The 16,790-nt window shown below is 49.6% G+C and overlaps 1 long non-coding RNA gene across 2 annotated transcripts in view; it reads right to left on the bottom strand.

Annotated features, from left to right (window-relative positions):
• Nucleotides 1-13,793, bottom strand: part of LOC147709656 (uncharacterized) — a 33,399-nt gene extending 19,606 nt beyond the window's left edge. The window contains exon 1 of one of the 2 annotated variants that reach the window (XR_015296711.1): nt 13,486-13,793. This is a non-coding gene — a long non-coding RNA (uncharacterized LOC147709656). The remainder of the gene's footprint in view (nt 1-13,485) is intronic. The other variant, XR_015296712.1, reaches the window with a different exon arrangement.
• Between the last annotated feature and the right edge of the window lie 2,997 nt (nt 13,794-16,790).

The raw sequence follows: 16,790 nt of genomic DNA, 5'->3' as shown, positions 1-16,790 counted from the left end.
TGGGCACACCGAGATCTCTGCAGCAGGTGCATTAACCCTATAAGATATTTTAAAATGCAGACTTTGAAGCCAATCAACCAGAACAGATGTACTGCCATGTTTCTCCTTGTTGCCAATTTCTTTGTGGCAGAGTTTTTAAGCAATACATGTATACGTTGTGGCCCAGAATATGCATTGGGGTTGCATTATTCTTTTGGCATAACCCAGACGCAAATTATCATATGTTAAATCTCATAAGGCGCTGATGATAGGCCTGCTAAACATATGTCTGAGGTGTTAAGATCTGATGAGGGGTTTGTGCGGCATGGTGAGCGATTGCGGCTCAAATCACTGAACTTGAGACCCAGATCATTGAACTGGAGCATGGGGCCAATGGTCCCTGATCAGAGGCCGCTGGCTGATCCTTGGAGGTGACGCGAGTGAAGTTCTGCCAGATCTCATTGGAGAAGGCACAGCAATATTGGAGGGTGTCCACCCAAAGGGTATATGCCTTGAGTGACAAACCAGGTAAACTACTGTACTGGTTGGTAGCCCAGGAGGTTTCCAGTAGGGTATTTAGACTATCGGAAATAGTTCTGGTACCCTATGGGAAGAACTGCCTGCCATTGCCCAAGTATTCGCGACCTACTATCAGGACTTGTATGTGGCACGCCCACCTCCTCCTTAAGAGCATTTCCGTCCCCTTCGTGGGGATATGCCCCTCCCGGCTACTCCCCCCTCCTAGGTGTGTGAACTGGACCTGCTGCTCCCGGTAGAAGAGATAGATCTGGCAATAACTGATCTCTAATTGGGGAAGACCCCTGGCCCAGATGGATTACCTATCAAGGTTTTTAAAAGATACCGGGGTCTCTTACATCTACATTTATAGGTTTTTATGCAGACACCTGAAAGCACAGTTTCATTCCCCCAGATCTGGACATCGCCACAATTGTTGTCCTACCCAAAGCTCGCCAGCAGGTCAGAGCGCTGTTTATCATACCGCCCGATCTCCCTCATCAACACCGATATTAAGATTTTTTCAAAGGTGTTGGCAACCAAGATTAGCCAAACTCTGTCATATCTGGTGTGCCCAGACCAGTGTGACTTTATGCAGGGCAGGAGCACCTGTCATTGTATTTGAAGGGTACATCACATCTTCTCCCTGGGAGGAGAACTGGCTCTCCTCCTGATTGACTTTTTCAAAAGGCCTTTGATACGGTCTCTTGGTTCTTTCTTGAGGCGGTGTTTCAGCGTGCTGGTTTTGGCCCTGTTTTCTGTAAGCTAGTGAAATTGTATACTGCCCCCTATGCGCAGGTCTGGGTCAATGGGATTCTCTCTCCACCATTTTGGATTCATAGGGGCATCCGTCAGGGCTGTCCCTTGTCCCTGCTGCTCCTCACTTTTGCCGTAGAGCCACTGGCCCGCCTGATACAATGTGATGCGCAGGCTCGAGGGCTGGCACTTGGGGGGAGATATGGAAGACCGCATTGCTCTATATGGGGACGATGTCCTGCTTTTTCTCAGCAGTCCTCAGACAACCGGTCCAAGGTGCCTCGAGATCCTTTGGTTATATGCCGAGGCAAATTTGTCCTACTAGATAGAATTCCTTTATGTACTCTGGGGGCCACATTTCCTGCCCTCTGGACCTGGCTTGGCCTCTTTTTGTCCTCTTCAATTGACATTTGATTGAGGTTTGCATTGATTTAAATTGATGGGACAAATTTCTTTAGATACAATGGTGTGCCTGCCCCGATACATATATGTCATGGCGAACCATCCTGATCCTGTTCCCCGTGTGTGAGTCCGCTCCCTCACTTTGAACTTTTTTCATCTGGGTGTGTGGGTGAGTGTGCGACACTGTGAGGCCTTTTCATCGGCCCAGAAATCACCATTTGATAGAGGGCTTGGTGCCAATGACCTCTACGCCTACTAGCTCGCTGCTCACCTGGTCCCGGTGAATGAGGGGCTCACTGGGGGATGGGATGACCTTGTCTACCGCCTCCTTTATGGCACCCCCCTGTCCTCCATGGTTCCGTCCTGCACTCAGGTGACAGTGGTCTGATGGAGGATGGCCTTATGCCTCACCCACTGGGCGCGCCACCTCACAGATGTGACACCCTGTGCAGGGCATCTAGCTAAACCAGGTGGCTGGCCTTGCTGGGTTCTGTCAATGGGACCGCTTTAGCATTACCTATTTGGGTGACATTCGTAAAGGGGGGGCTCTTGATGTCCTTTCAAGAACTGCAAGAACATTATAACTTATCACAAGTAAGTACCGCGCATCAGGCGTTAGACTAACGCATTTCAATGTGGTGGTCCGCATCGCCGCACTGAAAAGCAAAGTCACTCATAATAGTGTCTCCTCAGCGCTAAGTAAATCATGCACCAATACTGAAAAGCTAAAGCTGGTCTTCCAACCTTGTCTGGAGTGGCAGCGTGCCGTGCGCGCTGCTTCGGGTAGGCTTGAGGGCGAGTCTGCAGCAATGAGCTGATACAATCTAACAGAATTCACAAACACTCGCCGCAGCATGATTAATGACTATATATTATGACGCTCTGTGCGAGTGGTGAGCAGGTGGCACGTGCCTGTAGTTGGAATAAACTAGTGTCAGGCTGCAGGCAGTGGCAATGGCAGCGCTGCTCACAACAACACCAAGTTGTGCAGCGGTTATATAATCAAACATGCGATGGAACGATCTGGTGGCTCAGCTGACCCCCGCATGGACCGCGGCGGCCGCTGAAATTGTTCCTCAGCACACCGGCCTCTCCTGTGTAGCGGCTGCTGAGACGCACAATCATGGGCCAGTGTTTGTGGGGAGGGAGTCTTTGCGGTGAGGTGCGGCCTGTATGAAGAGTTGTGTTGCAAAGTTAGTAAGTAGTACCTTGTGAGGTATCACTCTACAAAATCATGTGCGGTTACATTTTATTTAATAGTGCTAGCACACACAGTGGTCCCTGTCAATCAATCAATCAATCAATCAAGAGTATTTGTAAAGCACGCTACTCACCCGCTAGGGTCTCAAGGCGCTGGGTGGGGGGGGCTGCTACTGCTCGAAAAGCCAGGTCTTGAGTTGCTTCCTGAAGGAGAGATGGTCCTGGGTGAGTCGTAGGTGGGTGGGGAGGGTGTTCCAGGTCTTGGCCGCCAGGTAGGTGAAGGATCTTCCTCCGGTGGTGGTTCTGCGGATCCGTGGGACGGTGGCGAGGGCGAGGCTGGCGTTGCGGAGCTGGCGGGTTGGCATGTAGAATGTGAGGTGGTTGTTGAGGTATTCGGGGCCCAAGTCGTGGAGGGCCTTGTGTGCGTGGGTGAGGAGTCTGAACGTGATCCTTTTGCTGACGAGGAGCCAGTGCAGGTCCTTCAGGTGGGCGGAGATGTGGCTGTGTCGGGGGAAGTCCAAGACGAGTAGTGCTGAGGCGTTCCGGATGCGCTGGAGTCTTTTCTGTAGTTTGGCGGTGGTCCCAGCGTAGAGGGCGTTCCCGTAGTCCAGGCGGCTGGTGACGAGGGCCTGGGTGACCGTTTTCCTGGTTCCAGTGGGGATCCAGCGGAAGATCTTATGGAGCATGCGGAGAGTGTTGAAGCAGGAGGAGGTAACGGCGTTAACTTGCTTGGCCATCGTGAGGGAGGAGTCAAGGATGAAGCCCAGGTTGCGTGTGTGGTCCGTGGGCTTGGGTGGGGGGCCCAGAGCAGGGGGCCACCAGGAGTCGTCCCAGGCGGAGATGGATGGGCCGAGGATGAGGACTTCCGGCTTGTCTGAGTTCAGTTTCAGGCGGCTGAGCTTCATCCAGTCTGCGATGTCTTTCATTCCGTCCTGGAAGCTGGCTCTGGCGGAGGTGGGGTCGTTGGTGAGGGAGAGGATCAGTTGGGTATCATCGGCGTAGGAGATGATGTTGAGGTTGTGCTTGCGTGCGATGGCAGCGAGGGGGCTCATGTAGACGTTGAAGAGGGTGGGGCTGAGCGAGGAGCCTTGAGGTACGCCGCAGATGATCTTGGTGGCTTCTGCGAGGAAGGGCGGGAGACGGACTCTTTGGGTTCTGTCGGAGAGGAAGGAGGTGATCCATTCCAGGGCCTTTCCTTGGATCCCGGCGTGGCGGAGGCGGATTGTCAGGGTGCGGTGGCAGACCGTGTGAACGCAGCCAAAAGGTCGAGCAGGCTGAGGGCGGTGGTTTCTCCGTTGTCCAGCAGCGTCTGGATGTTATCGGTGGCCGCGATGAGGGCGGTCTCGGTGCTGTGGTTCGCTCGGAATCCAGACTGCGATGGGTCGAGGGAGCCGTTCGTCTCCAGGAAGGCTGTCAGCTGTTTGTTGACGGTTTTCTCGATGACTTTTGCAGGGAAGGGGAGGAGCGAGATGGGGTGGAAGTTCTTGAGGTCTGAGGGGTCTGCGGTGGGTTTCTTCAGGAGGGCGCTGATCTCTGCGTGCTTCCAGCTCTCCGGGAATGTGGTGGATATGAAGGAGTTGTTGATGATGTCCCGAAGTTTGGGTGCGATGATGGAGTCGGCTTTGTTGAAGATGTGGTGTGGGCAAGGATCAGCTGGGGAGCCCAAGTGGATGGTGTTCATCGTGTGGGTGGTATCTTCCGTGCTGACCTGAGTCCAGGCGCACATGGTGGTGGTGGGGGGTGTAGGTTTGTGTTCTGAGCGCCAAAGCTGTCGTGTATTTTGACGATCTTACGGTGAAAAAAGGTGGCTAGAGAGTTGCAGAGGTCTTGAGAAGGCGTGAGTGATGTTGTTGTTCCTGGCGTTGGGGTTAGAGAGCTCTTTCACGACATTGAAGAGTTGCTTGCTGTTGTGGGTGTTGTTGTCCAGTCGTTCTCTGAAGGATGACCTTTTGGTGGTGCGGATCAGCTGGTGGTGTTTGCGGGTGGCGTTCTTGAGGGCTGTCATGTTGTCCGTTGACTGATTGTGGCGCCAGGCTTTCTCGAGGTCACGGCAGGATTTCTTGGAGTCTTTGAGATAGTTGGTGAACCACACGGCTTTCTTGCTGTTGAGTTTGCTGGGAGGGTTTTTCAGTGGAGTAAGGGTGTCGGCGCAGTCGGTGATCCACTGTGTGAGGTTGCGGGCTCCTTCGTTGGGGTCCGTGGTGTTGGTGGGAGGGTTTAGGCGCAATGAGGTGGTGAGTTGGTCGGTGGTGATCTTGCTCCAGCATCTTTGGGGGGTTGTTGAGGTCGGTGGTGGGACGTTGTTTTCCTGAAGTTGAAGTGTACGCAGCTGTGGTCGGTCCATTGGAGCTCGGTGGTGTGGCTGAAGGAGATGTGGTTGCTAGAGGAGAAGACAGGGTCGAGCGTGTGGCCGGCGTAATGGGTGGGGGTGTTGACCAGTTGCTTGAATCCGAGGTTGGCGAGGTTATCTAGTAGGGCGGTGGTGTTGTTGTCCTGGTCGTTCTCCAGGTGGAAATTGAGGTCTCCTAGGAGGATGTAGTCGATGGAGGCGAGGGCGAGTGGGCTGATGAAGTCTGCGATGGCCTCGCCGAAGTGTGAGCGTGGTCCCGGGGGTCTGTAGATGAGGGTTCCTCTGAGGGTTGTCTTGGGGTTGGTGTGAATCTGGAAGTGCAGGTGCTCTGCGGTGGCGAGGGTGTCGTCGGTGTTGATCGTGATGTGGATAGTGTTTCTGTGGGCGGTGGCGATGCCTCCTCTGGTCTGGTTGATGCGGTCCCTCCGGATGATCTTGGAGCCGTCCGGGAGGGCAATGGCGATGTCGGGGGCTGAGGAGGCGTTCATCCAGGTTTCCGTGAAGAAGGCGACGTCTGGTGCCGTTTTGTCCAGGAGGTCCCATAGTTCGACGGCGTGCCTGTGGATGGAGCGGGTGTTGAGCAGGATGCACTTGAGGTGGTTGCTGTTGGCGGCTGTTTTGGCTGGCGCAGTGCAGGACCGAGTGCAGGTGAAATAGCAGGCGTGGCAGGTGAAGGCTCCGTGGGTGCATTTTGGGGTGGCTTGGTAGCAGGCTGGATGTCGGCCGGTGTTGAGTGCGTGGAGGGTGGCGGCTGCGTAGCTTAGTCGGATTGGCAGGCTCTGGTGGGGTCCAGGGGTTCTGGCGCTGGGCACGGTCCAGGCCCGGACGGGCGTAGACGGGCTTGCCCTTGGCGCGCCCGCTGCGCGTACGCGCGGTCCCCTCCATTTATGCCAAAGTGGGAGGGAGGAGCAGCTGGGAGGCGGGAGCGGGGCGGCGAATGGGGAGCGGGAGACAGGAGAAGGGGGCGGGGCCGCAGGAGAGCAGCGGCGGGAAGCAGAGGGGGTGTTGGAAAGAGCGGGAAAGCGGAGCGGGGAGAGCGTGGGCAAGCCTGGGCAAGCCTGGAGAGCGAGGGCAAGACTGTGCAAGCCTGGGGAGCGAGGGCAAGCCTGGAGAGCAGGGGCCCTAAGGAGAGGCGGCAGCAAGAGGGCCAAGCAGGCAGCGGCAGCAGAATCCGGGCACACGGGGGCCGTGCGGTAGTAGAGTGACCGGGTCAAGGGTCACACTACCTGCGTTTTACTAGGATTCAGCAGGTTGGATATTGGCAGTAATTGAGCGGCTCTAGAAAAAACTAGGCCGGTGTAAGTGTGTGATGATCAGTTGGCGTGATGGGGCTTAGTAAGAGTGACGGCTCGCCCAGCATTGTATGAACCAGTCCCCACCTCTGACACGAACCATCTGAACGGCTGTAGCAAGTCCAGTAGCAGTGCCAAAAACAACAGGCAGGTAGAGAGGAACTTCCCATAAAAAACCCTATTCTGTAAAAGTAACTTTTTTTGGAGAAAAAAAAAATTGTGTCCGGGCTCTCGTCAGGAGGCCACAGCAGCTTACACTACACACTGCTCCTACTATGCTGCCAATTATAGTGGCAACGGAACTACTGACCATCGCACTCCTACAAGTATGACAATTCTGGGGCTGAATTATTTGTGTGTCCAAGAGTTTTCATGCAAAATAAAAATGGCAAGATCACTCATCCGAAAAAATGGAGTGCTGGAGCGTTTTGTTTAGTGACAGTTACTGCTTTTACTAGGTTAGTGTCCATCAATTTCTGGTGCTTTAAAGCAGTTTTAGGATCTTGTTATGAGTTTCTTGTTGCCCAAATGGGTGTGATTTCTGATATTTATATGTTTCCATTGTCTTCATTTCTTGATTTTGCTCACAAGAAAATGTCACTTGTGGCCGTTGAATGTCACTCATAATTACAATGAAATCAGGAAAATGTCACACATAAGCAATCTGAAACCTTGGCAGCTATGTAGGCCCCACTAAAAAATAATCTGAACTCAAGCTAGTGCAATTTCCAAACACCGGGACACATTCAGCAGCGCCTGCTCATTGTCTACTTTTGTTCCGAGCAGCAACGTGCAGGCGGGGAGGGGCCTTTGGTATCTCAAGTTCCAGCTGGGCCATAACAAAGGCTGAATTTAAGGGGCCATTGAAGACCTCCATTTATTCGAATATCCAGGCTGGTAGCTGCCTGTAGCCTCACATCTAGATGTAATGCAGCAGAAGGGAAACAAAAGCACACCGCTTGGTCGCACTTCACAGGTCCTTAAGAGGGGCGAGATTGTGTATATGAGGTATGCGCGCACTGTAAGAATGTCAGATGTGTTGCTCTCTCCCACTACAAATAACACTTGAAATCCCAGTAATTCAGACTTTTCAACCAATACAGCAGAGCAGCTTTACCGTCACGTTTCCCCTTGTTGCCAATTTCTTTGTGACACAGTTTTAAAAATAAATGTGTACGTTGAGGCCCAGATTTCGCATCAGGGTTGCGTCACTTTTCTGGCACAACTCTGAAGCAAAATCTATTGTGGGATCTACAGTGCTACACAAATCCTGTTTGTGCGGCTTTGTGAAATGTTGGCATGACCTGGGTGGTGCCTGGGCGTTTCCAAGCATCCACCCATGTACTTTGATGCAAACCCATATTTACTTGTAAGCATGGGTTTGCACCAAACCTGAGGCTGGCGTAACAAGGAGTTATATCTTTATTTCTATTCATTATTTCCTCTTTACATGTATACTTCAGCACACATGCAAAGGGGAAATGGCCTCATTTGATAGTTTGTGTGTGCCTTTGTAAATATATATATATTTTTTTTTTTTTAAATGCCATGCAGCGCTTTGCGCTGCCTTGTGTTACTGTGTGTCAGTCAAGCAGGGATTACATGGTTGGTGTGTGAGCATTTCCATACAGCCATCCTTGCATTGTGTGTATCTATACTAATATAATAGAGAGAGCCCAAACCTTGGAGGCAGGTAATCTCAGGAACCACAGCACCAATCACAACACCCAATACAGAGTTGGAAAGGGCAGTTGCAGCAGAAGGACATAGGCTATGCAGACACCCACCATATACATTTAAAAGGTAAAAGAACTGTGCCAGCAAAGTAGTCCCTTGTGGGCGTGTCTGCGTTGTGCTGTGGGCATGTGCTGGGGGCGTAACAAACGCTGGGGGCGTGTGGTACGTTCCGCCCTTCATGCCGTGTCTCATATCGTGTGCTGTGGGCGTGTGCAGGGGGCATGGGCGTGTGCGGGGAGCGGGATTACGGGAAAAAAAAGCGAACGTTGTGCCCAATATTTCATTGTTTTTTCTTCCCAGGTTCTGTACATTCCAGCTCCGGGTGTCCACCCTGCTCCCTTTAAATACCCCTGCACCCCATAATCATAACCCACCCTTACTCCTTAAAATATCCCAACACCCTTAAACACTAACCCATCTTAACCCTATAAATATACCCTGTACCCCAAAACCCAAACCTATCCTTAAACCCTAAAAATACCCCTGTACCCCAAAGCCCAACCCTTGCCCTGAACCCAATAAATACCCCTGTACCTCAAAACCCAAAACTACCCCTGAACCCTAAAAATACCCCTGTACCCCAAAACTCAAACCTAGCCCTGAACCCTACAAATACCCTTTTACCCCAAAACCCAAACCTACCCCTGAACCCTAAAATACCCCTGTACCCCAAAACCCAAACCTAGCCCTGAACCCTTAAAATACCCCTATACCCCAAAACCCAAACCTACCCCTGAACTCTAAAATACCCCTGTACCCCAAAACCCAAACCTAGCCCTGAACCATAAAAATAACCCTGTACCCCAGAACCTAAACCTACCACTAAACCCTAAAATACCCCTGTACCCCAAAACCCTAACCTAGCCCTGAACCCTAAAAATGCCCCTGTACCCCAAAACCCAAACCTAGCCCTGAACCCTTAAAATACCCCTGTACCCCAAAACCCAAACCTAGCCCTGAACCCTTAAAATACCCCTATACCCCATAACCCAAAACTATATCTGAACCCTTAAAATACCCAAACACCCCAAAACATATACCTCAGTACCCCAACACATATACCCCTATACCCATACTTACCTTATCCAAACATAAAAAATAAACATGCTTTTACTATTCATGTATTTACAACGAATTTCGTTGTAAATGTATGCGTGGTAAAAGCACATAAAATGTAATGCCATGCATTATAATGGCATTGCAGAGTCATGGTACTTTCGTAATGTAAGTATGCGGAAAGAAAGTTGCGGAATGATGGGTGTTCACGCTCCCCCGGCAAGTACATTGGTGGCACGGTGGCCCACATCTCCAGCAACATACTCATATTTTTTAACTACCGATTTGAAAAATGCACAGGTCTCTCTCATTGATGGCCAGCACCGACATACACTTTTAGACACACCTACCGCCACAAGTTCTAGAATTGCGAACTTTAGAGCTGGGAATCTCTGCATCAGCTCAACATCCTGTGATTCCAGGCAAATCGCTTTGTCTCCCCATGCCTACCACAATTGAATGTGTTCTTCTGTAATGTAAATTGTGCTCATGCCGTGTTGTCGAGTTCGCGCTATATAATATTGCAAGGAAAAATAAAGTAGGGAAACTCGAGTTCACACACTACTGAACGTGCACTCTTAAGTACATCAGCAGTGCACTGTGAATCGGAGTGTTTCAGAGGCCTGTCACAGATAAGAAATGCTATCAAAACGAAAACCTACAAAACAATATACTACTGGACGGCAGCAAATCATACCCGGACAATGTCGGGACGGGCTGGTAATAAATAATATACACAGCCTTCTTAGGGTGGAGACACTTGCTTTCCCTGGGTCAGCTCTCGAGTCCCATTTTCCTGTCAAAAAGTCATGGTTATTTCCCATTTACATGAGGTGATGTGCCAGCTAGGCCCCGCTAGTGAGCCTTAAAAAGAAGAAGTCTTTGAAAGTCATAGTGCCTTCACCTGCAACATGTCAGTCAAAGCAAGATGGCCCGAGGCCTGGCGGCCCAGTATTTAGTCTTACCCGCTCTTGTTGGTGTGGCGGCTTGGAAAGCCCCGCACACATCTACGGCCCGGCGGGAAGCAGACGTCTCGATGCTACAGTAGAGGCTCTGCTCCGCCTACAGTAAACCTCCCTGAATCTGTTGGCAGGTCAGGGTGCTCCTGGATTGTTGGGTAGTTGAATCATTGCTTTTCCACATGGGTAATGGCTTGCTTCTCCTTCACAACAGGCATCTCACTTCACCACGGTCCCCTCCTGGCATGTGGGGTTCGTAACAGCGCACATAGGCAAACGCCACCTTCAGGTCACAGCATTGCACAGGGCAACAGCCCACTTCTCGAAAGAGTAATCCTCCAGGGCACCCTTTACATTTGCACATTGACTAGTTGCGCACATTTACCATTCTTTCAGGCAAGCAGGCACCCTGGCCAGAAGGCTTGTTTAGCGGTCTGCCCCTCCATTGGTTTCAAACCACAGGAGACTCCCTCTCGTGCACCTCAGCTGAAGCATTTCAACTGTCGATTTAACCGTCCCAGACGGTTATCCTTTCATAAATCGTAGAGGAACTGTTTGTCTAAAAATGTTTAAGTATGGGCACGTCGTGCCCCTCAGATTCCGCCCACTTCGACCACTGGTTATAAACCAATAAAACAGGGTAGCTGTGTTGTTATGATGCGCTTGGGTCTTGGATCTGATGTAATTCAGAGTTATGCTATGTCTGAAATGAAAGATCATGTGTGCTTACTCCTGCAGGTTGAGTTTACAGCGAATAGACGAGCCCTCGGGCCAGTGTTATTGTAAACAAGTCGGTGAAGCAGGCCATCTCCTGTGCACCGTGTTGGCCGTGTAACATGTCTAGGGCAGACAAAGGGCCAGATGCATCAAGCATCCATTTTGCGATTCCTTATTAGCGAAAAATAAGGAATCGCTAATAAGGAATAGCAAAATGGAATGCATCAAGCAATCACTATAAAAATAGCGATTCCTTAGAATTCCTTAATTGCGACTCGCAAATTGCGAGTCGCAATTAATGAATACCTCCCCGTTAATTACTATGGGCCTAGAGGCCCATAGGAATGAATGGGAAGACAATCTCAATTTGCAAATCGCAATTAGCGATTCGCAAATTGAGATTGCGAGTTCAAGGGTGCAGGGGTGTCCAAAGGACACCCTGTTACACCCCTGAATGTGATCTGTGCACATATGTTGCGCACACACATGCCCTTAGGGCATGTGTGTGCGCAACATGAAACTTTGAAAAATGCACAAAAGTGCATTTTTCAAAGTTTTTGCAAATTACCATGAAGTTGTACTTCGTGGTAATTTGCGTGCCCTATTAGCGAATTCGCTATTTTTGATACTTTCATGCATTGCATTTAAGGAATCTCAATTTGAGATTCCTTAAATGCAAACAATCGCAATTTAGCGAATTCTCTATTTGCGATTTTTGCATTTGGGATGATGCATCCCAAATGCAAAAATTGCACTCGCAAAGGGCCAGATTGTGAGAATCTGGCCCTTTTGCGAGCGCATTTCGCTTGATGCATCTGGCCCAAAGTTCTTATTAGCGAGCGTAGTCTAGAGTGCATTCTGATACTGGACAAAGTTTGTGGAATCGCTCGAAGCTCGAGTGGAAGAGGTGTGGCGCCGCGGCCAGGGCAACTGACTCCGGAATCTAGGGATCACGGTTCGATTGCCCATGGCAGGTTAGCCCAGCACCATGTGACTCTGGGCAATAGCTTGCTTAATCTTCCCGACGGCCCCCAGCGCCTAGAGACCCCTACGGCTGATTGTTCGCGCTTTACAAATGTGGATTATTATAAATGTGGATGCTCCGACATATCCCCACTTGAATAGTTTTTTGATACAAACTAGAAATATTTCCCTTCAAAGGCCAATCTTTTCCCAAAAGTGCCAGTTGGGACTGGAATCGCAAGTTCTCTTTTCCTGCGAGTTAGCTTGATCACTATTTCGTTCTCAACCTTGGACAAACGGCAGCGAACACTTTTTTTCATGTGGAGCCGATCCCTCGTACTGTGACGTGTACGGTCCACTCTTGGTGTGGGCAGTCTGGTGGCACTGATTCCAGGGTGAGCTGGCAGGTTGGGCTGGTGAATGGGGGGGTGATTAGAAATAGTTCTGCCAACAATAAGAACATGCGAGATGCCTGCTGCTAAATGTGGAGGTGGCATTTGGGGCAGGGGGGGAGGGGCAGCGTGTCATTTGTAAAAACATAAATGCAGAGCCCTAAACTTTTTCTTAGGGTCCCATTGCTGAATGCCAGAGTAGCCATAACCTTTTTCTTTCATTACTACACCTGCTTATTCCTGCTGGTTCTTTTGCCTTCAGCATTGTGTTCCTATGTCTGTTTCTCGTTTCTCCCTTTCTGTCTCTCTCTGGCTTTGTCATGGTCTGTGGAGAAAAACGAGCCCCAATCTCCTGCAGTGAGTGCGGGTGCCCACCACAGACACATTAGGTGGTGGGGAGGGCTGAGTGGGCATAGGAGGGGGGTCTCACCTCCGGACAGCGCAGGCAGCTGAAGCAATCACATCCACATGGAAATGTGCTGCACGTGGAATATGACGCCTGCTGGGGAAGGCCGGCGGCAGTTAGCTTGTTCAATCCTTGCTTTACTCCTACAAAATACAATATTGTTTAATGTGGCTTACAAAAGCGTGAGTCTTCTGCCTAAATCAGGAGTGTTTCTGGTATCTTCTGGTAATGTGCTCAAATGTACTCATGATAGACCCGCTAAACGTGTGAGGTCTTAGCATCTGATGTCACTTCTTGTGATGTCACTACCTGTAAAGTTGTGGCTTGTGATGTCACTTCCTGTGATGCCATGTGCAGAGAATGTCACGAACCATGATGTCACACGCTGTGATGTCACCGTACACTGCCTAACTTGGTTAGTCCCCTCACTTTTGTCTATGGATTACTGCCCCTTCTGCGTGATTGTGCCTCAAAGAGCCGATAAGTACAGATCGTCCCCTCTGGGACCCTTGTTCTACCCGGATCTGCCCCAGTCAGACTCGCGTGAAGCCTGCGGGGTCCCACAGTATCATGCAGGGGCCCGGGTCTGCAATCAGGCAGGCTTTGAAGAGCGGGTGTAAGTGTTAACGTGACGGGGAGGGCTGTTCTCGGACACGGATCACGAGCACCGCCCCCCAGACCGTCCAGATCAGACCAGCAGAGGGTCCCTCACCCGGTCCACGCCGCTGCTGTCTCTAGAGACCCCCGGGGCGGCACTCACCTGATGCGATGCTGAGCCCGGCTGTGGCGAGGAGGAGGAGCAGGGCGACCCTCATCCTGGGGGGCAGGGCAGCTGCGGTCCTCTCACGTATCTGTACCGCAAGTCTGAGCAGGAAGCGCTCTCTCGGCAGACAGACAGACAGACACACCTCACAGAGCGCCTGACTCCAGGGTGGGCGGGGCCTCTGCCCGCCCTGGCGCTGTCCCAGTGTAGTGAAATCCTTCAGGGAGCGGCACCAGCCCTGCAGGAGTACAGCACACACAGGAGTACAGCGTGCAGTGACAACGGGCCGCCAGCTCACAAGCCCCGCCCCCACAGCAGTGGTGGGGAGTGTGCAAGTGTGAACTGCAGACGTGAGCCCCTGACACGTCTGCCCGAGCGTGAAGGTGCTCCGTAGCGTGGGACGTGAGAGGACCCCACCAGGAGTATGTTATTTTCAGCTCACATTCACCCCACCAGGAGTATGCTCTTATCGGCCTCACATTCACCCCACCAGGAGTATGTTCTTATCGGCCTCACATTCACCCCACCAGGAGTATGTTGCTATCAGCCTCACATTCACCCCACCAGGAGTATGTTATTATCAGCCTCACATTCACTGCAACAGGAGTATGTTCTTATCGGCCTCACATTCACCCCACCAGGAGTATGTTGCTATCAGCCTCACATTCACCCCACCAGGAGTATGTTATTATCAGCCTCACATTCACTGCACCAGGAGTATGTTCTTATCGGCCTCACATTCACCCCACCAGGAGTATGTTATTATCAGCCTCACATTCACTGCACCAGGAGTATGCTCTTATCAGCCTTACATCCACCCCACCAGGAGTATGCTCTTATCAGCTTCACATTCACCCCACCAGGAGTATGCTCTTATCAGCTTCACATTCACCCCACCAGGAGTATGCTCTTATCAGCTTCACATCCACCCCACCAGGAGTATGTTGTTATCGGCCTCACATTCACCCCACCAGGAGTATGTTGTTATCGGCCTCACATTCACGCCCCAGGAGCATGTTGTTATCTGCGGGGAATGAGATTTTGATACCTTTTCTGATTACCTAGATACCCATCTCATTCTTCTAATTTGGATCGATTATTATCTGTCATTGAGTAAAAGGCAAACCCCCATAGGTTAAATCAACCCCATAGACTGACGCAACTCTGAAGAACCACTTACGACTGATGAAGTTTAAAAGTTTAATATAAAATCAAAATCAAGTGCATATACAATCCTCTCAGGATAAGATTCAACAAATATACAGGAACTAAAAGGAACATAAATTCCCTAAAGAACCTAAGTCTACAAAAGAAAACGATTAAAATCCATTCCAGAATCAACAGATTAAAAAGCATAGACACAAAGTGGATCCGTTGCGTCATCTACAAAAAGAGAATAAACAAGTTAAATCTGTCCCTACTCTATGCTAGGTGACATCCCTACTAGCAAATCCTTTTACCCTAAAAAGGTGTCAGCAGTTTGACTTCCAAAGAAGTTCAAACTCTCTTAGCCTCTAATGGTAACCTATGTCGAGACGCAGTACCCTCTCTGCCTACCCATCCGCTCTCTAAGGGTCCTCGGCCTACTGCTCTCTTGCGCTCTGCTATCTCTCTTCTGTTCTGCGCTGAGCTCTTGTGCTGCTCTTCTCCCCTGGGTGCTGTCCCTAAATACACAATCACAGTATAGGTGGAACGCCCCTTTGACGCCCACCACATACACATTCACATGATCTCATTCTAGTTCTTTCCATAGCTTCGTCTCTTTGCGTCGTCCGTTAAGTTGACCTTGCTTCTCAGGCGCCATCTTCATCTTCTTGCTGGTAACCTCATTGACATTCCAGTTGACACTTTCAGAGCAAAGTCTATCACCTCATCAGAACTCTGTTCATTACATTTGTGATCATAACCTCGTTTGGTCCTGTGAACGGTCACTTAAAACAAGACTCCAAATTCCAAGCGTCTCTTATCTCACTTAGGCCATAAACTTCGTCTAGCATTGTCACCTTAAATTTAACAAGACCTTTGACTCTTGGCTCGCACGTACAGATCAAGGCTATCCCCTATTCCTGTGAGCCCACTAAATTATATACAGCGGACTACACTCCTGCGAACTCTTGGTCAGTTAGGTTAAAATCACACATGACCACACTATGCTAACATTCCTACAAACTCTTCTACACAGTATGACTTTTAACACACATATATTTGAATTAGCAAATCATTTGATTATACTTGAATCCATAAAATACAACGTTATACTCTTATTCTTATACAGTGCTATATAGTCTGCACATTTCTTTACTTTGCATTTCGTCTTCTTTCTCCACTTTATAATTACACACATATATTCCGTTTAGCACGTTCTGCTGTTCGTAAACATTTCTACACATTTCTATATTAGCCCATCCTATATGTATACGGGCCTTTCTAATACTAATGTATTCTAATGTAAATACAAGTACATTTCCTATTACATTGGTTACATCGGCTAACTTTACGCTACAAGTTCTAACTTTACATTACAAGTGCTACGTTTATGCGATATGCTTGTGAATATGGTACAGATATACTTTTCATTCAAATTGCGCTCTCTCAGTTCCCCCCTTTGATGACCTCTAGGGGTCATCACTAATTGCAATTTGAATGTTGCATTACACAGAACTAGTTACAAGTTTCCCTCTTTTTATCGTTTCGAGAGCTCTTAAACTTTTATACTGTTGATCTTGTAAAGCAGCTAATCTCCTTTCTTGCTCTCTCATGGATCTTTGTAACCGGTTCGTCCTATACCATTTGTACAGTTTCACTAACCCCAACAATGTAATTATGCAAATCAATATTATTAATACAGGTTTCAATATATACCGCACAATTGAAGTTCTAATTTCAAATAGAGCATTAAGCGGGAGCTTCCCTCTAACAACCCTTGTTGGCATACGGATATTTCTCCCCTGGAATGGGTGGTGGACCAAGTGGTCGTGTTTATTAAGACTAGAGTAGCTTATTCCACACTGGCTATAACGTGACAGCAACCTGTATCTATGGAAACATCAGGGTGAACGTGTGCAATCTTTGTTTCCCCATGTGTACAGGTGGCTGTGATTATTGTCGGTCACATGTTGGGACACGTGGATGCTTAACACGGTGCCCCCGTTTGAGTGGTGCTGGTATGTGCTAACGTAGCACCCTCAAGGTAAATTTACTTTAAATTGCGTGTCATTAACAATCTGCTCCAGTGATGCCCCATATGTAGGGGTTTGAATGACGCACTTTCTGCGTCTCTCCTTTTTATTCCTCACACAGGT

This window comes from Lissotriton vulgaris, chromosome 6 (assembly GCF_964263255.1).
Source record: "Lissotriton vulgaris chromosome 6, aLisVul1.2, whole genome shotgun sequence".
Taxonomy (NCBI): Eukaryota; Metazoa; Chordata; class Amphibia; order Caudata; family Salamandridae; genus Lissotriton; species Lissotriton vulgaris.
Note: the sequence above shows the minus strand (reverse complement) of the source record. Positions and strands in the feature narration are given on the sequence as shown.